Source organism: Aotus nancymaae, unplaced genomic scaffold, assembly GCF_030222135.1.
Source record: "Aotus nancymaae isolate 86718 unplaced genomic scaffold, 86718_ANA_hifiasm-v0.15.2.pri h1tg000020l, whole genome shotgun sequence".
NCBI lineage: Eukaryota > Metazoa > Chordata > Mammalia > Primates > Aotidae > Aotus > Aotus nancymaae.
Genome location: NW_026988432.1, coordinates 32,060,063 through 32,085,375, shown reverse-complemented (window position 1 = coordinate 32,085,375; position 25,313 = coordinate 32,060,063). Strand labels below are relative to the sequence as shown.

Genomic DNA, 25,313 nt, shown 5'->3' with positions numbered 1-25,313 from the left:
TCATCTCTCACAAAGGAAATATATAAGATAAACTCAATAGTACTAAGTGAATTATTGAATAAAGATGATGGAGCAGATTTGCAAACCAGTCTTACTTACCTTTATCTATTCCACACACTGCTCCTCTCTGTCCTGCAACAATAAGATAGTGCAAAGAGAGCAGGGTATAAAAGAAAGTGCACGGGATTTGGAAGAAAGATAATGGTTTCCTCTTTTTAAATAGGGGATTAAGGTACACATATGCTAGAGCTATTTGTGATTAATGAATTAGACAATATGTGTAAAGATCTTAAAATGGTGCATCTTATTGAAGGTGCTCCAAAAAAGTGACATCCCGTAGAGGTACTATGCCTGCAGTTCTGTTCTCTACCACCAGGTAGTAGTCTCATTAAAGATAGTAATAGATTTCATTTACTTTTTACTAATTGAGTGATCATTTGTTTATGATTTGGAGATCAAAATCCCTGTCTTCACTGAGCTTCCATTTCAATGAGGGAGACAGATAAAATTTTTTAAAGTAAATAAATCCAAATTATGCAGGTCATTGAGAAATGCTAAGAAGAAAAGGCAGGTTGAAACAGATAATAAAAAATAAAGGTGCTTTTTTTTTGACAATATGATGAGGAAAACCTGTTTGCAAAGATGGCATTTAAGCAGAGATCTACGTCAAGAGACGAAATGAGTCATGGCAGATAACTGAGGGAAAAGTGCTCCAGACAGTTGCAACAGCAAGTGCAAAGGCCCTGGGGCCAACTGCTTGTGGACAGTGGGTTTGGTTAGAAGTGTGTGAGGCAGAGAGTATTGGTAAATGTAGTCTGTGGGGCAGCTGGGGCAGATCATCTAGAACCTTGTAGGTTGTGGTAAGAAAATATTTCACAGGGGGCGCATTTCATTTCTTTATTCCTTCAGCAAGTTCACTCTTATGTGTAAATCAGATGCTATGCTGATAGGGACCCCATAGAAATGCAGAATTTTCAGTGCAGGTACCTGATTATTATAACAGGTGTGTACAAAGTGCAAAGGGGGCATAGAAGAGGTTGTGAAATCTAAGAAACTCAAAAAAGACTTTCAGAATATGTTTTGAGAAGTGAAGGTTGAATAGTTTTCTATGCAAACAAAAAGGTGGAGAGCAAAGAAGGTAAGGTGAACACTCCAGATAACAGCAGTCAGACATTGGAAAGTGTTCTCATTCAAGAACACAATTGATATCTGATAGAAAAAGCCTACAATACTGCATATGATTTTATTTCTTTATTTTGTATTGAACAAAAATTTATTAGACTTTACCTACCTATGTTAACATAGACTTAGAATACAATTTGAAACAAGCTTAAAATAAATTTTATTCCTAAGCACTGACTGGTGCCATAGAAATAACTGAATTATCATCAAGTACTCTTAAGTGACATTTTATTTTATTGGTCTGCAACCTCCAATGCAAAACTGCATTACTGTACCAGTGCCCAGGACAAGCTACAGCATAAAGGTTTAGACCTGACTTTCCACTCTAGCTCTGGCTGCTTCAACCAGTGATATCACTTTGCTTTAATTGCTTGTCTTCTTTGGTAGACCTAGATCCAATCTCTCATTATTGATGTTAATAATAGTGATCCTGGACCTTTGGCCTTTATCTTCTTCATTCTCTCCCATCAGTTAAAACTGTTCTAAAAACAGAGAATAATACGAATGTGCCATTTTCCTTAACCTGTCACTGGAGCCAACCAGTCATCTCAGGAACAAACACTTCTTAGCTGACTTTCCCAGAAGATTGACACCTGCCACTTGAATTTCCTTGGTTGATAAGAAATAAATAACAAACATGTAACATCTTATGGTGTCTAGCTTTGCTACATATTAGCTGTATGACCTTGGGCAAGTGACCATATTTTATGAATTTAAGAATCCAAAGATTGTCAGATACATCCTTAATCATACACATTAAAATATGAAAGGAAAAAAGCCCAACACATCGTAAATGCCACAACTTTATAATGCGTATCTATTCCAGAATGTTAAAATGTGAAACTATATTTGTTTAAAATTTGAAAAGTATATAGTAGTTAGTTTTTTTTTTTTTCTTTTTTCTTTTTTTAGAAACAGGCTCTTGAAGGCTGAAGTGCAGTGGTGCAATAATAGCTCACTGCATCCGTCAACTCTTAGACTCAAGCGATCCTTCTACCTCAGCCTCCTGAGTGGTTGGTACTATACATGTGTGCCACCACACCCAGCCAATTTTTTATTTTTATTTTTGTAGAGACAGGGTCTTGCCATGTTGCCCAGGCTGGTCTTAAACTTAGGGGCTCAAGCGAACCACCTGCCTTGGCCTCCCAAAGTGTTGAGCTTACAGGCATGAACCACTGCAGCTGGCCTACCTAGTTTGTCTAAGCCTCAGTTTCCACTTAATAAGGTTGCTTTAAGAAAATGGGAAAACATATGTAACACAGGATATGATATACAAGAGGCACACAAAAATGTGCAGAGAACAAAAAGTTTCTGTACTTTCTTATTCTTTATTCTAAAGGAGTTTCCTTTTTCCCACCTTCTACACACACTTAACATTTATATAAACAGTCTCACATTGTGGATTTCTCCCAGTAAATACACACTGCTTTTACTCCACCTCCCCCTTCATGGCAGACTGACTTTTTATAACTGAACTCATGCAGGAGAACTTTACCTATGAGGTCAAACTCATATATAGTTAGGGTGTTCCCCAAACACACCTAAATTCTGTAATAACCATTGTGACTCTGAGGTTTAGTGAACATATGGTAATTGACAAAAAAAGAGCTATTTCCAGGAGTTTTCCATTGTAACTCACAGCCCTTGAGATGAATCAATGCCTTTCTTGTAGAGGGTGGAGTTTTCTGATATTTATTCAGTGTGACATTCTTGTGCTTTTGGTGGAAAGAATATGAGATTCCCTGTTAAGGCAGGGTTTCTCAATCTCGGCATTAGTGATATTTGGGGTCGGACCATTTTTTGTTGTGAGAACCTGTCCTGTGCATTGCATGATGTTCAGCAGAATCCTTGGCTCTGGCTACTGGATACCAATAACACCCACCAATTGTCATATATCCCCTGAGGCAGACAAATTTAAAACTACTATGTTAGAGCATCAGATGTAGGAATTCTGACTTTGACCCTGGCTGAGCACCTGACTTGGGTGGAAAATAATAACATTGGCTCACCCATATCACAGAGTCATTGCGATGGGCTAAAGGAAAGGAGCTTTTGAAGTGCTGTGCCAATACAGTCATTCCTCAGTATATACAGGGCATTGGTTTCAGGATCCCTAGGTATACCAAAATCCATGCATACTCTAGCCCCATAGTCAGCCCTGTGGAACTTGTATATACTTGAATTTTGCATCCACAAATAAGATATTTTCAGTATGTATCTAGTTGAGAAAAATCCACATATAAATGGACCTGCACAGTTCAAACCCATGTTGTTTAAGGGTCAGCTGTATTATCAATTATAATTTTCCACCCAAAACCTGAAGGGAGATCATTCCTCACTTTATTTATTTATTTATTTATTTTGAGACAGTCTCGCTCTGTCACCCAGGCTGGAGTGCAGTGGTGTCATCTCAGCACACTACAACCTCCACCTCCCAGGTTCAAGCAATTCTCATGCCTCAGCCTCCTGAGTAGCTGGGACTAAGGTGCACACCACCAAGCCCAGCTAATTTTTTGTATTTTAGTAGAGATGGGGTTTCACCATGTTTCCCAGGCTGCTCTTGAACTTCTGAGCTCAGGCAATCCACCCGCCTCAGCCTCCCAAAGTGCTGGGATTACAGGTGTGAGCCACTGTGCCCTGCAGTTAACTTTTCTAAACGGTGTGGTTGCTAACTGGTGTTTACCACTGCACAGCCACTGTATGGGAGGCTTAATGTAAAACACTCTTTATGTATGATCTCACAACAGTCCCAAAAGACAGGTGATGTACATGCCCAATCCATAGATAGAAACAAGTGCAAGAGAGATAATAAATAACTTGACCAAGGCCACAGGCAGTAAATTGGGGAGGTGAGACCTGCCCAGGTCTACTGGCCCAGGGCCTGGCTCTGGTCAGTTCTGCAGGCCATGTGGAGGGTTCAGCAACCCCTCAGCAGACATCTACTGACCATCCAGTGGGCCAGGTTCCATGCAGGACGTCAAGGGACAAAAGGGAGCATGCAACAGCAGTAACAGGTTGTCTGAGATATTTTAGGATAATTATGAAGCAGCAATTGGAAGACCCTGAAATTTACCTACAATATTTTCTAGCAAAAATGGGTCACTTGAAACATTTCTGATGAATTTATGTGCAAAGGTGAAGTTTCCTCGTACTGCTCATGCCTTCCTCATATATCACTTTGATGGCTTGCAGTAAAAATGGATGGATGGAGTCAAACAGCCTTTCCTTTGTTGGCAACCTGTTGGAAAGCAGGAACTTGACTTTATTTTTCTCTTTTGAACTGTTTTCAAGTGATCTGAATGTAGTTTCCATGTGTCTACTATCGGGTTTTGTTGGGGAGTGGGGACGCATAGTGTGTCGTTTACTTCCATCTCATGCCTTGAGCAGATGAACCAGTGGTACCAAAGCAGATGATCCTTTTGCCAGGAGAGTCAAAGTCTTTTCTGTGGTTGCTTTTACCAAGCAGGTGATGGCTTTTGAGGCTTTTCACTGTGCAAAGCTCTGAATGCGAAACAAAGAAGCTTTAGACACAGCCTCTGCCTCTGCCTGCCCTTAAGAAACTTAGAACCATCCAAGATTCACACACATAAAAAACGCAAAGTGACCCATGAGAATAGGAGTTGTCATTAATGAAGAATCCACTCTGCACCAGACATTTCATAAGTAACCTCAGCACTGTTCACATTCTAGGCTGCATAATTCTTTGATGTGGAGGTTGGAGGGTGTCCTGTGCCTTTGGGATATTTAGCAGCTTCCCTGGTCTCTGCTCACTCGATGCCAGAATCCACACCCACAGCCCTGTGGTTGTCACAACCAAAAAAAGGTCTCTACCCATTGCCAAATGCACCCTGCTGGAAAAGTGCTGATCTAGTTCCAACAAACCTGCTATTCATGCTGCGTAATAGTCACTCCTCAAACCAGGAAACTGAGGCTCCAAGAGGGTAAACATTTTGTTAAAGAGCACACAACTAATAAGAGGCAGAGGTAAGGTTTGAAAGGAGCCTTCCTAACTTCAGTGGGGTGTAGCCCCACTGCCTTCTGGGAGCTATGGGAGCTACTGCTGTGCACAACAGAAATCACAACAAAGACTCCACAGCCACCAGAAGAGGCCGGGCATGGCGGGGAGAGGGACCTCAGCGCAGACAGGAGGGCTCAGGGAGGGAGGCGGACAGCCGGGTTCAAGGTATATAAGGGTGTTAAGGGGCCACAATCAGGGAGGAAGCAGCAGGGAATGGTTTGATTTGGGTAGACTGAGGTTACACAATTGTGGGGGTGACATTTCCACCACCACACAGGGGTCTCCAGCCTCGAAGGCCACAGATTACAGTGCTTTGATACCAGGCCAGGCTCTAGTTTCCATTCTGGGTGATGTGTCTGCAGGTCCAGGGCGAGGGACACTTTCTTTCTGGATGGCTGCCTCTGGTCGAGCTCTGTTCCCTGACCCTCAGCCCCCCTGGGAGGCATTTGTCATTGCGATTTCCCTGCCTGGAGCACTAAGCAAGCTAAGCTCCAGGTGCCACAAGCTTTGAAGAGAAATAAAGCACTGGGAAGTGATGCTTATCCCCCAGCGGTCTGGCTTTTGGCCCCTGCCTTTTCCTCTTGAAGAATCCCTGAAGAAGTAGACCTGGTAAATGCAATTCTGCCCTTCCCACCTCACCCTGCCACCAGCATCCCGCCGTCCCAGCATTGCTGTGCCTTTATCTTTCCTTCCTTTCTCTCTCCTCCCTCCACTTCGAAAAGAATTCCTGTGCAGGCTTGTCAATCTGTCACCGAGGTCTCCAGCCTCCTCCCCATCCCAACGTGCCAAGCCCCACCAAGCAGCCCCTCCTTGGCGCTGTACTTTGAACATCAGTCTAAACAGTCATTCCGTGTCTGTCAAAATACTGACAGCGCCTCTCCCTGCTCGTAGAGCATCAGATCCCATCTGTATCACAAGCAGTCTTCCAGGTTTATTTTGCCTATCACGTCTGAACACTTGCTATTTAAATTCCAAATCATTTTTCTGGGGGTTAACAGTGTCCCTGCTATTCTTGGAGTTTACTCACTATGTCTCCAATTCAGCAACCTTATTTGTATGCTGCTAGTATCATATATATACACACTCACACACACACACCATACACACATGTGCATACCATACACACAGGTGCACATGCACAGACACATCAGCAATGACGGCGCCACACCATCGCTGCCATCAGCACCAGACAGGGTTATCATTGGTCTGCATGTTACGTGAACAACAAAATGAGATCATTCCTGCCTTCAAAGGCCATTTGAATTATTGGGAAGAAAAACAAAATATGGAATAAGCTTATATATTTTTTGTTTGTTTCTTCAGGCTCTTTCCAATCCAAATTTCGTTTTGTGACTCTGTCAGTTGAAATATGTTGAGAACGGTTGTCATCATTCTCTCTCTCCTCTCTTGGGTGCTGGGAGGAAATTTAGAAGTATCTCTTGGTAAATAAAACATGCCTATCACTTTCTCTACTTAGTAGAAACAAGGGCACTTAATGGCTAAGGAGGGTGAACTCATCCTGCCTGTGTCAGGAATAGGAGTCTCTTACCAAAGCTGACACCTTTCTGTTAATGTGAAACACTTCTAGGTCTAATGATACCACTGCCATGCAGTTGAGAATGTAAAGTAGGAAGGAGAAACAGGATTAGAGGTCAGCCTTGTTCACCAGAGCTCAGCGGCTCAGGCTGTCACTTGCCAGAGCCCAGACACCTGGCTGCCACCCTTGGCATCTCTCTGACCTGGTTCCTACTTGCGTCTTTCCCATGAAGCTGATCTCCTACCTACCTTGACTTCCTTTTTCTTGAATCTGTGCCTGGAATGCCGAGTCTTGGTGTAGCTCTCTTCCCTGTGGCAGTAGACGCCTTTGGTCATGGAAGTGACATCACTGAGCTAATGCAGACAAAATGACATGCTGAGCCATTGCACCCCAGGTTTGAGTCCAGAGCAGGGCTTGAGAGCTGGCGACAGCCTCAGAAGAGAAGTCCGTCAGGCCCTTCTTAGTCAAGGCTGACTTGAAATGGCCTGAAGAGTCAGCTGTGAGTGAGAGAAGACGAGCAGCTGGAGTGCTTCAGTTATGAGTCATGGGGTGCTCAAGAGCTACTTGGACCCCAACTTAGTACTGTGGGTTGTTTTTCTCAAGCCTGGAGTTATTCAGGGACTGTCCCTGATCTCTGATGGGCTCAGCTGGCCTTGGAAGCAAGGTTCTACTTTTCCACCACACCCTTATTTTTGAAACTATGTGCCTGTCCTTTTCTCTTATAAAAGCCAACCCAAAGGTCTGTCTTCAAAGAATGATCTCATGGAGAACACAGGACTGTCAAAAGATAATCCTGTGCCGGAGGGTAGAGGGCAATGCTGTGGGCCAGGCTTATCTACCCTGGAGCACGTCTGCCCGTCTAGGAGACACCACCCTTGCTGTGTGAGGCTGGACAGTGGGCAAACCATAAAGATGGGATTTCAAAAATACAGCAAGGCGTCTCTTTGGTTATTGTGCTCTGTGTGAGGTCAACTTACACTGGTTGTATATCCTGCTTTTGTTTGGATTCCTTTAATTTATTTCTTCCCTTCCTCCCTCCCTCCCTCCCTTTCTTTTCTTCCTTCCTTCCTTTTCTTGGATCTTTCTCATTAACTTGTGCATTTGTGCAAGTGCCTTTTGTGATTTTGCTGAGTTTCAAAAGAATACAAAAACATTTGTAAAATATGCATAGGGTGTGAAGACTAGAAATACAATCAACAATGAGGGACCCATGGCTCGGTTAAAGACACATGAAATGGTCACAGCTTTAAACCCCGGCTTCTTTCTTTTCCCTCCTCTGTGAGAACAAATCATTACCCCACACTGTGTGTATCTGACTGTGATCCTCCTGACTTATTGAGATGTCTGTAAGCCCAAAGTGCCCAGATACTGACTTAATACCCGCTCTAAGGAAAATTTCCCTTCAACTCTGAGACGGGTACATGAGAGAAGTTTCTGAACACTTCTAGTCTCCTTATTGATAAAAGTGGAAGCATTAAAAACTAATACATCATCATCCAACATCATCTAAAGAAATGCTGCAGTCACTAGCACAGCTTACAATGCTGAAGCTCATTAATATGATGTGTGAAACGGTTCTAAATGTTATTAAATCTGGTATATATAGCACTGTTTTTCTCAGACTTCTACAATGTGTATCAGCAGGTCTCCCTTGTGTTTGCTTCTTCCTTTTACAATCCTGAGTTCAGTAAGAGTTTGTTGAAACTTTCACTTATCTGAGGTCTTTTTAAGATACGGAGATAGACTCCATGGTGGGTTCTTGTCTTATCTCAAGGATCATATGCTCTCCCACAACCTGAAACCATGAAAAATCACTTGAAGCTCTTAAAGCTGTGCTTTCTAGTAGGAAGCCACTAGCCCTCTGTGACTGCTGAGAAATGTCTAAGTGTTCTGTAAGTGTGAAACATATACTGGATTTCAAAGACTTAGTGTGAAAAAAATGGAAAATATCTCATTTAACCTGGTAATATTGATTACACATTCAAATGATAATATTTTGCATATACTGGATGAAATAAAATATGTTATTAAAATGTATTGCATGTACTTTTATTTTTAAATGCGACTATAAAATTTAAAATAGCATATGTGGCTCATGTTTCATGGCTTGCATTATATTTCTATTGGACAAAACATTATACAATCAGGCATTATAGAGTGTTACACAGATAACACACAGAACTCTGTGGATTCTTGGCCTTCTGCCTTCAGAGCCAGTCCTTGTACTCTCCTTCTTCGCTGTTATCACACGGGGGCTGACTCCTGTAATACCTTGTTTCCCAGATTTCCATGACATCTGGTTTTTGAGTTGGATTGGCCAAGGGGAGGCACTGTTGGAAGACTAGAAGGCAGGAAGAAAGGAGAAATGTTTCTCCCCTCTCTGTTAGACAGTGTTTTGGCAGGCGCTCTGTCTCCTTCATGCTCTAGATCTCTACTCCATGCCTTGCCCCACCCGGCCCTGGGCTCCAACTCCCACCAGGTAAAGCGGCAGCTGGACTCTGCGCTCTGGCGGCACTACCTTCTCCCTTCATCCTTCCAGCCTACAGAGAGTGACTTTCTACTGTTTTCGTTGCAGTCTCACTTTCACCTCCCCATTTTACTTTTCATCTTTCGCATTACTTCTGTCACAGATTCCCTCTGTTTCTCTTTTCCTGGTTGGATGTTGACTGATGAAAAAAAAAACCTGAATGAAGGAAGAGAACAGAAAGGGCTGGAGGAGATGGTGAAATACAAAATGAGGGCCTGAGTGCTGAAAGGATCTCAGAGGTGAGTTAGTGCATCTATGAACTAGAAGTATGGAATGCAAATGGGAATGATGAGGGAAGAGACAGAGGGAAAAGGAAAGAAACATTCAGAAGAGGAGGCTAGCCTAGGGAAAAGCTCAAACTTGAGGTTTATTTGCATGGCCTGTTCAGAAGAGAGGGAATAAACCACCTGAAGGGATCGGGAGGTTGGTTTTTTGTTTGTTTGTTTGTTTTAGAGAAGGAGTCTCCTTCTTTTACACAGGCTGGAGTGCAGTGGCACAATCTCAGCTTATTGCAACCAGGGAGGTTCTTTTTTAAATAAACTTTTAATTCTGGAATAATTTGGAGCATCCCAAGTTTGCAAAAAAAAAGTTGCAGAATCAAAATAGGGATTTCCCACACACATCTGACCTAGCTTCCCCTAATATTAACACCTTACATAACTATCGTTCCTTGGAAGGTTTATTTTAAATGTGAAGGGTGATAAGTTCTATTGGTAGAATAGAGATAGATTATAGAGGATCTATATTGGTTTCCAAATTTTAGAATTTGAAGGAGTCTTGGAGATGGTATGTTTTAATCCTTTAATTTTATTTATTTTTGATATAAGAAACCTAATGCCCAGAGAAGCTAAGTGACTTTTATTCATTCATTTAATATGAATTACAGTCCAGGTGCTGGACTACAATGGAGAGCAGTTTGCACCCCAGGGACCGTCCCATCAGTCACTGCACTGTACTTGGAGCAGAGGAATTTATCTGCTGACAAAGGGAACCATAGTCAGTTTCATGATGACATTTCTCAGGGCCTGCGCCTGTGTGGTCTCTTCTTTGGGGCACAGTTTGGCCACTGATTGGAGGAATCTGGGCTACATTTCCTTAGAGCCGCAGTTCTCAGCCATGGCTTCCCACTAGAGTCACCTGGGAAGTTTGCACAATGCATGTGCCCAGGCACAGCTTCTCACCTAATTGGTCTGGTTTGGAGCCTGGATGTTGGTAATTTTAAAAAGCTCCCTACCACTGCCATAGAGGGTACAGTAGCTCTAGAAGTTAGCACTTCTGGCTTAACAATTCCTGTAGCTGTTATGGGGAGCAGAATGCTGATCTGAGTGTAAATCTTCATGCACAGTATATTGGGCAGGTGCTCTTCCAAGACTGGTCTTCCAAACTTCCTAGGAAACACTCAGTCTCTCATCTGGGAACTGCCCAGACACCTTTATCACTGTTAGTATACAACTGAGTATCTATCTCCTCTTTACCATGGTTCATTGTATCCATCTTTGTTCCTATAATCACATGGCCTTGATTCAGTCCTCAGAGATGCTTGGATTCAGTAACGTGTCAAATGTAGTCTCTGCCACCTCCAGCCTCCTCACTCAGTGCCACTTGTTACGTCCATCTCTGCACATGCCCAAAGCTCTCATTTCATGGTGAGCTTTCTTCTCTCCTTTACTAAAACTCGATTTGTAATTTCTCATTTACACCAAGTTCCAACTCTTAGTTGTGATGTTGGTGATGGAATAAACTAAGACCATGTCTGTTCTGATTTTATAGAGTGCTAAACGTGGCTGCTTTAATTTTAGATCAAATATTGCCCTTGCTCATCTCATACTTTTACTTCTAAAAAGTTGAGAGACTAGGGGTTTCCCAGTGTTCTCAAATTCCTCTTTTCTTATTGACACACACAGTTTTAATGCATGCATAACACACTTTCTCTCACTCCCCCCAACTTGTATGTGTGTGTGTGTGTGTGTGTTAGTGTTAGAGTCTGTAATATACAGTACCTGTAAATGCTCGTAGATGTTACAGAAATGATGGAAGGGCTATGCCAATCTCGCAAACAACAAGCATGCATTATTCTAGGACTTTGGCTCCCCACATGTAAACCTGTAAAAATAGGTGATAGATTTATGTTCATATATTAAACAGGCCACCCAGCTCCAGTGTAAAATCAGGGTGACAACTGAATATATCACTGTTCCCCGCAGCTACCTGTGCGCACTCATTACCCAGTGGAAAATGGGCCAGCCTTGTTCATTAGAACTCCCTTCTCCTAAGGAGAGCCATTTGCACATTGTCTCATTTAAAACAAACAAACCAACCCCACAGAGACTCAAAAGAAAACAGAAAGACCTTTTCCTGAATAGCTTCTGGAAGGTGTTGTGTGTTGTTCCTGTTTGCCTGTGTCTAAGCTGTCGTGGATGAAGGATAACTGCACACCTGCTTAGAAGAGGGAATTGTTTCCTTGTGGGAGGAGGGATTACCTGCCAGTATTAATTAAAAAGAGATAGAATCTGGTAAATATTTTTGGGAAAAATTACTGCAACTTGCAAGAACAACATAGTGATTGTCACCCACATCAGCTCAGAGAAACAAATGGACCAATTGGATTTGGAATGCAAGTGCTGCGAACGTAGCATGCTGGTCAAGGGCCTGCAGAGCAGGCCATCATGTGAACATGTGAGGAGCAGCAACTCGCGGCCCACAGCAAGGGAGCTCATTGTGAGACCAGGGGAGCTCATGGGGATGGGAGAATAGTGGGTCTCCTGGACTTTGCTGCCTGTGGCTTTCCTCTCTCAAGTGCTGACACTATGAAAATTCTAGAGACTTCAAGGACGGAAGCAGAAGCCACAGAGTGGGCATGAAAACCAAACTCTCACTCCTCATTCTGCCCCTTCCTTCTGCCTGCCTACCATGCTGGCTGTTGTGAACTTCCACCTTTGCTGGCTTCCACACCCTTTGGATCCTTGCCCGGGCTTCCTGCTTCTTCAGCCATTTGGGCAGCACTCTCTGCTTTGACCTTCTTTCAGACACCACCAAGTCCTCTCCCTCTGCTGACACCAGCTGCTGTGGATGAAACATGGTCTTCCCCAGCCCCACAGGATCTACACTAGCACAGCCAGCTGTGACCATTGGCTGGCTGTGCTTGCCTAGGTCCTGTGGGGCTGGGGAAGACCATGGGACAGTCCCAGTATGCCATCCTAAGAGCAGAGTAAGTGCCCTTCAGTCCTAGCTCCCTTTGTCTCTGCCCAGTGGCTTTGAGCAAGTTGCTTTAATTCTGTGTGCCTCCATTTCTCCTCCCTACACAGGAACAGTATGGGAGCAACCATCTTAGATACAGGAATATTTATTTCAAAGGGGTTCCATAAGCTTAAATGAGATGAAGAAAGTGAATGCTACAAAGCTCTTCACTGGGGCAAACGGTAGCATTTGTTGATACTGACCCTCCTCCTTCTTAGGAATGCTTCCTTGTGTTTCTGATGGGTTGACAAGGGTTCATCACCAAATACTGAAGCAAATCTCATGTCCTCCCAGTGATTAACTCTGTGCTTCAGGATCAGTTCTACTTGTTGACATGTGAGCTGCCTCACCCTAGACTCATGAACAAACAGATGTCGTGCTGGGCTCCCCACTGCACTCTCAGTGGGGCAGGAGTAGCGATGGTGACAATATTGACTTGCACTTTGGGGTAGAGTTTACTCTCCTTGTCTGAGGAAAGGCCCTGCCCCTGTAGGCACCTCTGTTCTAGTGCCCTGGAGGCTTCTGGATAGAGGTGGGGCAAGTGTGAATATCTTTACCCACAATTTCTAGCTTCTCTATGTGGTCTAAGTTGCCAGACACCCTAAAACAGATCAGAAGATTGAGAAGGTTTTAGCCTTCTCAATCTTCTGCAGCCATTAGGGAGCTGCAGAAACTGAAAGAGTCATAGTTTCTTCCTCGTCCCAATTTTGAGGGTCAACTGAGATAATTATTAAGTGACTGACAGAGGATCATTCTGTAAGTGCAGACAACCTGTACTTTTCTACAGTTTGATCGTGGCCTTCCCAGTCCCCACCTGCCTCCCTGCTCTCACCCTCAAGGAAAATATATGGAGACAGGGCTAGAGGTGTCCCTAATCCTACTTGTAGTTCCCGTGGGGATTCATCCTGCCTTGATGCAGTAAGAGCATATGCTACAAACTCATGTTAAACCTAAATGAAGGAGCCCCAGGGCTCTTTGCCTGCTGTTGACTAACCCCGGATCTCCTTCTCTGAGCATATGTTGGGGACTTTCAAGAGTAACCCCAAGCCCTGAGCAAGCAGGGACCCTGGACACTTGCTGTTCATTCTCAGTCACCTCAACAAGAACAGCCACCTTCCTTCTCTACAGGAGAGGTGGACGAGTGCTGGCAGGGGCTGGGCATGTTGCTCATCATTTGCTTTAACTATTCTATCCACCTCTCTTTCATTATATTCTATTGCTTATTTTCTTATCACTCTTTTAATCTTCTTCTTTACCTTTTCCTTTTAGCCTGGTGGGTGATCCCCACCAGCCCAAGGTGGGAGGCAGTGAGGGGGCTGCTGGAGGACTCAAGCAAAGGAGAGCTTGCAGCTTATCCCCACCTCCAGTTACCTCCATAGTGGTTCCTTGAGCTTCCTGGGGGATGGAATTTAATGAAAATGCCTTAATTAAATCTTCTGGGGATTCCCATGACACAAAAATCTACCTGTCAATATAAAAGGGTGACAATCCTGCTTTTTTAAAAGCTCACAAAGCTGATAAACTCTGATGAACCACAGGCCACTGTTCCATACCCTCTCCCCATCCTTTAGCCAGAGCACCTTGGAGTCTTGCTGTAGGTGCAATTTGACTAAATTTCTAGAATATAATCTGTCTCCCCAAATGAAAAAGTCCTTTGGCATCCTATGTGTCCCAAGCATGTGTGTATCCCCTAAAAGCATCCTTCTCCCTGGGCTGAGCAGAAAGGAGGCAGTGTCTGTTCCCTTGGTTGAAATGTTAAGTCACAAAGACTCTCTCCTTTAAGAAGTGTCAATGTGTCACACAAGGGAGGGTTTTTGCTTCCTCTGAACATCACTGAAATGGTTACTGTCAAAGTCAGATGCAAGACCTGAACAACTCGAGATCACTCAGTGACCTGATAGATGAGTTGTTTACACTGAAAAAGAGAAACATAGTACCTGGGGCGAAACCTCCCTCAATGACAAAATGGACAGATTCAATGACTTCTTGATAATAACTTTGACAGATCTTCAATTCCCAAGATCCCATCTGTGGCCGGTTTTCCCTCTCCCATTAACCTTTAAAAGTTTTCATTGCACTATTTTTTTATTGTTCTGAAGTTCTTTTAAATTTCAACTTTTATTTCAGATTTGGGGGTCATATGTGCAGGTTTATTACAAGTATATTGCGTGATGCTGAGGTTTGGGGTATTACCCCCAGGTAATAAACATAGTACCCAGTAGGTATTTTGTCCACACTTGCTCCCCGCCTACCTCCCTACTTCCACTAGAAGTCCCCAGTAGTCTATCGTCCCATTCTTTATGTCCATGCCGTTGCACAATTTTTAATGCCCACATTGTTAAAAGCAAGACAAACTAGATTTCTCCTGATACTTCTTAGAGGCTTTGTGTGACTAGGGTCTTTTTAGAGGCATTTGCTGGGTTGAGCTTGCAACAGGGAGAGGAAAGAATATTGGCCAGAGGGTTAGGAGATGTAGGTTCTGTTCCTGGCTTGGCTACTAACTGGCAATGAGACTTTAGGCCTGTGCTGTTCAACACAGTAGGTTCCAGCCCCATGTGACTACTAAGAACTTGAAATGTGGCTGGTCTCAACTGAGATCTGCTGTAAGTGTGAAAAACACATTGGGTTTTAAAGACTTGACATGAAAAATAATGTAAATTATCTTGCTAATGATTTTCTGTTGACTACAGGTTGTCATGATACTGTTTTCGATATTTAGGGTTAAACAAAATATATTATTAATTTCATCTGTGTATTTTTACTTATTTAATGTGGCTACTAGAAAATTTTAAATTTCACATGTGGCTTGTGTTGTATTTCTATGAAACGTAGAACACAGTGCTACCTGACACAAAGCTGTACAGCTTCTCTAATTTGGAAAATTAGGTTCATTAGAGACCATCTCTGGCAATCAGCAATTTCCTTGCATGAACTATGTCCTCCAAGATTCATTGCTTCCTTTGATGTGGTTCCCAGCATCATCAATAAATGTTAGAGAATTTTGAATGTTAGAGAATTCTGTTATGTGGGTCACGTGTTGGCAACCAGGCACTATATAGACATTAAAAACACAGTTCCTGCCTTCATGTCACAAATTCTAGGGGTGAAGTTACGAGATGTGAAAACACAAAACAATTACTACTAATATAGTCATGTGTAATTAATTGTCAAATTGGTTTTTCTCACAGTATAGGATGAATAAGGCTTTAACAGGTTCAAAACACTTCAAATTGGGAGATTACTTCTCGTAGCGAGTAAGAGTGAGAACAAAAACAAAGATGAGATGATTCTTTCCCATAAAGAGTTTCATGTTAATAATGGGAAATGATGAGTGAAGGTGAATGAACTAAATGTGTTATTTGTAACAGAACATGCCTTCTGATCCATTACCTTTCCCTCCAAGAATATTTTCCCAACGTTTTCCCCATCAAGATCAGGAAATTTAGGTGGTGCTACTTATTCCCCCTGGCTACACAGAACCTCAGCTGTTTTCTCCTAACCCGCCAGGGTGGGAAGCCAGGAACAATGCCAGTGTCCTCAGAGATAAGAGGGGATGACATTAGAAAATCCTGACAGCAAAGGACAGTAAAAGCATCAGCCACTCTTCAGGAGAGGAAGGAAGTCGTGGTTGAACACCACTCGTTGGCATGTTGGGGATCTTCCCAGTCTGCTTTGTGGATGTTCCTCCCTCCAGCACGAGAATGAATGTCCCATCAGCACATGTGACCAGAGCATTTCAAGCCTACATAGGAGTCACGGTGACAAATCAATCGAATTGTCATTGTGCTATTCTGGGTTTCTCCAGGGGAAAAAAAAAACAGCTTTGGAGAAAACCACAAACTGGCCAACGTCCTCTCTCTCCTTCAAAGTTCTCCTCCCAGATAATTCAGGAAACAGCATCTCAGAGGCTCCCATCTTGGCATGTGTGGTGTTTTTAAATCCTTTGTAAATGACTAAGAAGGCAATTCTTTTCAGCCATTCGCTTTGTGCAGCCCTCCCCTTTCCTGGCGGAGACAGTGTATGTACTCTATTAGAGCATTTTTTTCCTCCATATAATGGCACCAATTAAATTACCTTGCAGCCCGACCTTAATCTGGCAGGAATGATTATTCCATGAAACAGTTAGGGCTCTAATTGACATGAAGTGCCTGCAAAATATGTCTTTTGCAGCAACCCCTGTCAAAGTCACATTGATATGCTAATCCCTATAGCTGGCAGAATCACTTCATAAAGAGAGACATTGAAAATTGAATTATTTCAATTTCAGTACCTAGGAATCTAGTGATCTGTCTGTATATGTAACTAAGTAGGTGCAATACTTTATATGGGTAAACAGCTGTACTAGGGCGTTGCCATGGAAACTGCTTGACTCATGGCAGTTGTGTTAGTGATGAAGTCATTAGCAGTGTGAAATGTACTTTGAGGTTGTCAAGTGTAACACTCCGGGAATATTTCAGCAGTATTAGTGGAGCCTTTTCATTTACATAATTTAGGCTTTCACACATGATCTCATTATGGTGCAAGAAAGGAATGGGTTGTGGGGGCAGTTGTACCCAGACCAGATGAATCTCCATTACCCATTCAGTTATTATTCTTTCTCCTTAAATAGGGTCCCCCAAATAAGTCTTATGGGAAATTGATAACTCCCTGCGAACAATGACTTTGAAACCCTGTTGGTGGTGGGACATGCTAGATTGGCCTATATATACCCTGAGCAATTAGAAACCACTCACAAGATTGGGATGCATTAGTTACTTTTGTTCTGATGTTTCATTAACGCTGTAAGTTAGTTAGGAAATAAAACTTTTCAGTCAAGACACTCATTTTTAATCAATATTCAAGTAAGTGTCACCCTCTTTCATGTACACTCCCATTGGCTCCTTAATGGTCTTCAAGATGATGTGTGAACTTTCAGTTCAAAAATTGTCCTCCAAGTTAAATGACAAGCTTTGTTGCTTGACTCCCCTGCCAAAATGTGACTCAACTTCATCCATGCTTTCCAGATTCAGGTCTTCATGATTTCTGGCTGTTTAATGAAATCAGAACACCCTGAATCAAACGCTAAAGATGCTTCCAAAAGGAGAATTCTAAACATATTTAAAGCAGTAATTAATTACACGACTAGAGTAAGGAGAAAATGTCCCATGGGGAACTTTTTTTGATGTGCAAAACACTCCAATGTGTGTGCTTAGGTGTATGAGTTTGTAACCACATTTCAGTTTTAAGTCTGGTGTTATAATTTCTTTCATTCATTCATTCAGTATTTATTGAGTATGCATAAAGCACTTGCCAGGAGGAGTTGCAGGTACTGGGGAAAAAGTGGTCAATATGATGGCTACAACACCTGTCTTCATAAAGTTCAATTTAGTAGGAGAAGACATATATTAAAATATATATATGCAATTATAAGAACCAGAGACAATGAGAGAGACTAAAGGCAAGTGCCTATTTCAATTAGAGGTGTCAGGTAAGGTCCCCCGAGAAGTGCCATTTAAGCTGAGAATTGGGAGAAGAGGGGACAGTCAGGGAAGAGTAGGGGAATTGTATTTCACACAGAAGGGGACAACATTAACTTTGTCCTATTCATGCCACAGGAGTTTGCTGGGACTACAGAATTTAAAGAAAGTGGGTAGGATCAAGAGAAGAGTTCACCCTATCCCTCACTTTTGGGGAAAAATAGATGCCATCTTAAAAGGGTCATTGCTTTTACCATTCATGTGAGTAGTGAGTTATCAAAGGATGCCCTCCACATAAAATGAGAATCTTCACATTTTTCAGAAATTTAAATATGTGTTAAAATATCATAGCCAGATATTTTTATTTCTGCTTTTTCCTCATGAGGAAATATATATAGAGAGAGTCATTAAGCAAGTTTTAGGTTTTTATTTAAGAAAGTAACTTCTCAGTTATGCCATAGGGGCTAGACTAATTTATTTACTTCCTTTAACTTCTAAACACAGCTTCTTTCTAATGAAAACATCCTGTATTTTGTGTATTTTTGTCACTTTAAGCTGTGAATTTATATTAGCGGGTATTAACATTAGATTACCTGCTCCTGTTCAATTGTAAGACATTTAAGGACAAACAAGCTGTTACTCGTTTTGCATCTCACTCAGTTATCTTTTAGAACTATACAGATATTGTAGAATTTCTGGAAGGAATGTATACAAGATAACTAATGTGCAATGTGGCATGCTTTGGCCCTATACATTTCTTAAGTGCTTACTAAGCTATGTTGTCTTCTGTAGAGGAGTTTCACAAATGTTAATAGGTGTAACTTGAAAATGACTTTCCATGATCAAATAGATTTGGCTGCACAATAAAACCTCTTCATAAACAAACACAGTGCACATTGGCATCTCACAAACCTGGAATCCCGCTTTAAAGATCAAACTTGTCTTGATTTAACACTGCATTTTCAAGCTTAGTTGATCTTGGACCTTCCTCCATCCTCACTCAGTTTTTGACCAAACACATGGGAGCATCTGTAAAATGCAGTTTGGGAAACCCAGTTCATTTAAAAGCTTTTTTAAAAAAAATTTGAAATATGTCTGTTTGTTTTTCACATTTTGAAAGCATACGACATTCTTTAAAGTGAATCCTTAATGAGCCCTGATACTTATTGTTTCATTCCTTTACTCATTTACATACATTGATTACCTCCAGTGGGCAGGTAATGTGATGGGAGCCCACAGTTCAAGGGCAGCAGCTAATAAGAAAGCCTGCACTTGCAGAGCAAAGTGGTAAGTGGGGCTGGAGTTGAGTCCCCAGGCCACTCCTGGCACAGATGGGCAGGCCCTTCCCATTCTGTTTTGGACCACTGGGAGACTGTGATATAGACCCATGGTGGGTTATTTTCTCAAATTGGTTCCCCATTGTCCATTTACACAGCATCCCCTTAACATGTAATTAATACACATTTTTAAAGCATGTTTTCTAGGAATAGGGGGATACTTGTGGAAAATGCAGCTGTTCACAGTCCTCTAAGTCCCTGGACCCCCCACTTACAGCTACGTGACTGTGACCATGATGAGCATTATTACGGGTTGTCATATGGCTGCCCAAGGTCATCATTAAGTAGCTGTTCATTCTCTTCCCAGTCTGTAGCTTTCCACTGCTGAAGAGGAGAACTAGTAAAGAGCCCATTACAAACATTTTCCTAGATGTGTTTCCTTAGAAGAGGTCAGGGCATAGTCACTGCTGGATAAGAATCAGCACATTTCTCGGAAGCAATCCCAATCCTTTCCATCAGTCCTCCCAGCGAGGCATGTCATGTTCAGTCCATTTTTACAGGTCTTATCTATCTGAAGCCTGCCTTTTCACCTTGATAACTGATTTCTGCACCACCAATCACATTGGCTATGGGAACTATCTGAAGGACCACAGAAGTAGGTAAAAGACCAGATTTACACTTTTCCTCTCTGGTCTCTTTTATCAAAGAAACATGACTTTCGATCCTGACTATAGCTATACGACTGCATTAACCACTAAATTTGCTCATCTGCAAAATGGGAATGATAACTAATACTGACCTCAAGGGGCTGTTGTGAGCATAAATACTATGACAAAAGGAAGATACTTAGCGGGGAATCTAGTAGGTAGTGAGCATGAGCTGTATTTTTATTCTTATTATTTCTAAGCTGTTTTTGTCAGAGGCAAATTTGGAAGTAATTTTTGAAGCTTAACCTTCTATTTGCATTAAACAAGGCTTAATTGAGCACCAGACATGCAAATCAGCAAATATTTGATAAGCACCCATAATGTGAGAGGCTTTGCCCAGGACTCTGGGGAAACAAAGGTAAACAGGCTAAGAACCCTGCCCCCAGAAGGAAGTAAAGGAGTAAAGGACCTGAGTTCTTTCCTGTGCCAGGTCCTGTCATGAAGTGGGTTAGGTATAAATGTGGGAAAGAATAGTTCTTGTCTTCCAAAGACCCTAAAACTTCTCTGCTGTTCAGAGACATCAGCTTCGTATTCAGGTAGTAAGGTAAGTTGGGATATAGTTGAATGCCAGATTGACAGGAATGTTTCTCTAGCATTAAATAGAGAAGCCAGTTGTGAAGCTAATCTGGTTAGAACATCTGGTACCCAGGAGTTAATGAAGTATTTTGGGATTCGCTAAGCCAGTGTCTTGGTCCTTTTCATCTTCCAGGTGACCACTTTAAACTGCATGCTGGATTAGGGAGTCAGTCTTCCCTCTGGAATGTTGCTGTTGGCCCATCAATCATAAGTAACTGTATTCCCCTGCTAGGCACCCAGACAGCTCTCTAGGCCCTCTGGTAGAGGTAAGATAGGCCCCAGGCTCTGTTGTAAGGGAAGGTGATGAAGGCTTGTTGCTGAGGCGCAGTGGTCTCGACTTCCACAGTTTAGGGAGGAATGTATGACAACTTTTTTCTGAATGTATTTTTCCCAGGGTAACCATCATAAAAATGTCAGTCTCTGCTGGCTGAGATATTTTTCTCTTTTTCAAATATCCTATTGTTCTTTTCATGTTTATTGTTTCCTTTATGCCTCTTTGATAGCTTCTTTTTGAGGTCTTGTAAGATATTTTGATATTAAGGAAGCCAGATGTGAGACCCTCTATTATTCTGCCTCTTATTTTGATTTAAAGTTACATGCTCCCCTATGAAAGAAAACAATAAAAGTACAGTGTTGGAAGAAGGAAAGAAGGTTGGAAGATGAATAGGAAGCTGTGTCACTGGCAAATGAAAGAAGAAAGATATTGGACATTAACAATACAAGAGATCATGGGTGATGTGTAGACAGTCTATTAACCCAATAATGCCTTGTTAGAAGGTGGTATTTCTTGAAGGTGCAGCAACTATTGAAAGGCAGTCTAAAACTGTGGTTTCTCTTGATAGATTGTCTAATTCAGTGTAATCATCATCTTTTATGTATTAATTACAGCTTAGTTTAAAGTAGAGATGAATGACAGAGCTGACATCAAATCAGGCCAGATTTGATTAGTATCCTTTGACAGGATTCTTATCCAAGATGGCATTTTGAAGATTGTGCCTTCTAAGAACTAACTTGGATGAGAGTGTTTTGCTGATAAAGATGGGTGGATAGCACATCAGCCTGGATGCTCCACGCTGGAAGTTACCCAGCCCTAGTCCCTACTCCATTACCTGCTAGCTATGGATTTAGGACAAATCACTTGATCTTCCTAGGTCTCAATTGCTTAATTTACAAAATGGGAGTAAATATAGCCAATCTGTTGACCCAACAGGATTATTGGGATGGCTCACTGGAAAACAACGTACATGTAGGCGCGTGTTCTAAACTTTAAATTGTTGAACATGTTAGAGTCAGTTCCTGAATGACCAGAGACACCATTCCCAGCTGGACACATAGAGAAATCTTGACCAGTCTTTTCCAGGGTCCAGGTCAGGTGTTTCTGCACATAGCAGGCACCCAGTCAACCTGTGGAACTGACCACATGGCTCAGCTGCGGGGTATCGGCATCACCCTGAAGGAGAGACTTTACAATCCTGTTTAGGAGACAGATAAAATGTGACAAGCCACTCACTCAAAAGGTCAAAAGAAGTTCACTTTAAAGATAAAGAGGCATTTTAAACTTTATGTCTGTGTCTCCATTTTAAAAGTAAATGGAACAATCCTTCAAAGACAAATGTACTTCATCAAGCCACAGTTAGAGCCATGAAAACCTATAATCACAATATAATATCTTCTGAATATTTATTACCTTTAACTGTGCATAAGCATCATTTTTTAAAAATTCCTAACACCATTCCCTATCAAATAGCAAGAGAGATCATTTCAGATTTAGGAAAATGTGTTCCCGTACCCTTTGTTCGAGGAGACATCCCTGTAATTGGTGGAGCAACGCTGGAAAAGCCAGTGATCCAGGTACAGGCTTGTTGCTGTTACTTAGAGAAAAGGCTAATGAAATAACCATTTTTTAAAAAGTGGTTTGTTTGTTTGTTTCCCCTTTAATGCAAATGTAACCATGTAGCATTGCAAAAATCTGCTGGGGGTCCAGGCTACACCTATCCAAGAACATATCAAGAAGTGTGGTGTGGGCCGGGTGCGGTGGATCACGCCTGTAATCCCAGCACTTTGGGAGGCCAAGGCAGGCAGATCATGAGGTCCAGAGATGGAGACCACCCTGGCCAACATGGTGAAACCTCGTCTCTACTAAAAATACAAAAATTAGCTGTGCCTGGTGGTGCATGCCTGTAGTCCCAGCTACTTGGGAGGCTGAGACAAGAGAATTGCTTGAACCTGGGAGGCAGAGGTTGCAGTTAGCCAAGATCACACCACTGTACTCCAGCCTGGCGACAGAGCAAGACTCTGTCTCAAAAAAAAAAAAGAAGTTAGGTGTGAAGACCTGTTTACTCCCTTCAGATTAGATCATTTCAACATAGAATTTTCTTTCCTTGAGGCCCCTTTCACCCACTTTCCATTCCCCAGCCCATGGCCCTAATCATTTAATTTTTCTTCCTCCTGCTTAGATTAGTAAACCTGATCAAAGACCATCTGTCTACTGGCTTTCAACTGAGGTTAGCAAACATCAGAATGTGATTAACATTTGATTGTATATTAACATCATTTTAATTATGAAAACGGAAAGTTAAAGATACCCAATTTAAATCTCAGCCTTCTGTATGATTCTCTGGGAGAGAAGGAAAGCGGATTCTCTGACCTAATTCAGTGGGAGGAGCTGGGGGCCTTGTGCTCCCAAAGACCTGGTTTTATTCCTTGTTTTTTAAATATGAAAATTACATCTTTCTCATTCTCAAGGAAGAAACAATTCTCAAAAGTTTTTGTGTTTTCAAAGACACAAGCTGGAGCTGAGTTACTTGACCCATTGGTTGAAAGCCGTTATTTAGCTGTAAAAAAAAAAGACAGAATAACTGATAAAGTCAAACACAAGCCTTCTGGCTAAAAGGTGTAGTTTTGCTTTGCAAATTAGATTCTTTGATGCATTAGGAATTCAGTCAAAGAGATACAGCATTCAGCCTGGGTCTGAATAGGCAATGTTCACCGGAAGGTAGCTCAGCTCCTAATACATAAACCAGTGGGGTACATTCAAGCTCCACAGTAACTGCTGATGAGGCCAAACTGCCCCTGGTAAATGAGAATCCCTTTCTTTTTAGAGAGTTCCAGCATTCTGCACATTAGCAAGTTTCTAATGTTCTATGTAAAGACTGGGAATTAGAGAGCAACACTTTGCATGCCAGGTTGCCTACTGTCTTCTTGCCATCTTTTCTGTTGTCCTTCGACACAGATTAGCTCCCGGGAAAAGCCAGGGGCGCACACACACATGGAGGTGTGCACACACACAAACAGCCATCTTACTTCATTGTTTGTTTGGGTTTTGGGTTTTTTTTTTTCTTTGAGATAGAGTCTCGCTTTGTCGCCACCCAGGCTGGAGTACAGTGACACAGTCCTGGCTTACTGCAACCTCTGCCTCCCGGGTTCAAGTGATTCTCCTGCCTTGGTCTCCCAAGTAGCTTGGATTACAGGCACGCACCACCATACCTGGCTAATTTTTGTATTTTCAGTAGAGACGGGGGTTTGCCATGCTGGCCAAGCTGGTCTTGAACTCCTGACCTCAGGTGATCCTTCTGCCTCGGCCTCCCAAAGTACTGGGATTACAGGCATGAGCCACTGCACCCGGCACATCCTTCTTACTTAAAATGTAGTTGAGGAAAAGGCAGCAGCACCAAGTCCCCTCCACTGCCCCTTCCTTGTCTCAATCCCAGCCTGAGAGAGGCAGAAAGTTTCTAGTACTTGTGTCTTGACCTGTTCTCTGACGCTGTCTACAGGGATGCTGATGCTTGTGGCTGGGGTAAAGACATGCAAGGTGGTGATATTTTAGTTATTTGGCTGGTAATTGGGTTTATGATTTCGCCTTATGCATCTTGGGCAGCCAGAGAAGGAGTCTCTCAGACATCTTAATCAGACATCCTTATATGTCCGTCTCAGGGTCAGTCCTAGGTTTGACCTGGGTACATTTCAGAAGAGAAGGCTATCGTGAGAAAGAAGGAAAAAAAAAAAAAAAGACCATCCTGTTTGGCCTCACTTTGTTCTTTATCACAGTTATCCTTCTGGTCAGTGTTGAGCCCTCTCAGAGGGGCTGCAGGCTCCTGTGTGTTGTATGTTTACCATGTCTTCCCATTTTTCAACAGGACTAGTGAGTTAGGGACTGTTGTATCTTCATTTTACAGAAGAAGGCACTAAGGCTCAGAGAGGTTAAGTAACTGGCTCAAGTTTGCACAGCCAGTTAAATGACAGAGCCTTCTGTGTCTGCCTCATGTCCTTTTAATTAACCAATATGCTATTCTGCTGAACCCTCCCAAATTAAAGTTCCAAGAAGTTGCAGAATTTCTTTTCCATTTCATCTGAAACTAATGACAATATGGACTTGTAGTTATTTATTTGCTTATTCAAAAAAAGTTTATTTTTTACCCATTATGTGCAGGTTACTGGACTAGACAATACAAGGGATATGAAGTTTTTTAAAAAACACTTTTTTTGACCAGATGCGGTTGCTCACACCTGCAATCCCAGCACTTTGGGAGGCTGAGGCAGGTGGATCACAAAGTCAGGAGATAGAGACCATCCTGACCAATGTGGTGAAACCCCGTTTGTACTAAAATACAAAAGAATTAGCTGGGCGTGGTGGCGTGCGCCTGTAGTCCCAGCTACTTGGGAGGCTGAGGCAGGGGAATCTCTTGAACCCAGGAGGCTGAGATTGCAGTGAGCTGAGATCACACCACTGCACTCCAGCCTGGCAACAGAGTGAGACTCCATCTCAAAAAAACAAAAAACAAAAACACTTTTTTTCA

At 42.3% G+C, this 25,313-nt stretch overlaps 1 long non-coding RNA gene across 1 annotated transcript in view; it reads right to left on the bottom strand.

Moving 5' to 3' along the window:
- LOC105709044 (uncharacterized) overlaps positions 1-7,296 on the bottom strand; it is a 29,665-nt gene extending 22,369 nt beyond the window's left edge. Inside the window, exon 1 of the long non-coding RNA XR_001105432.2 lies at positions 6,986-7,296. This is a non-coding gene — a long non-coding RNA (uncharacterized LOC105709044). The remainder of the gene's footprint in view (positions 1-6,985) is intronic.
- Positions 7,297-25,313: the final 18,017 nt, after the last annotated feature.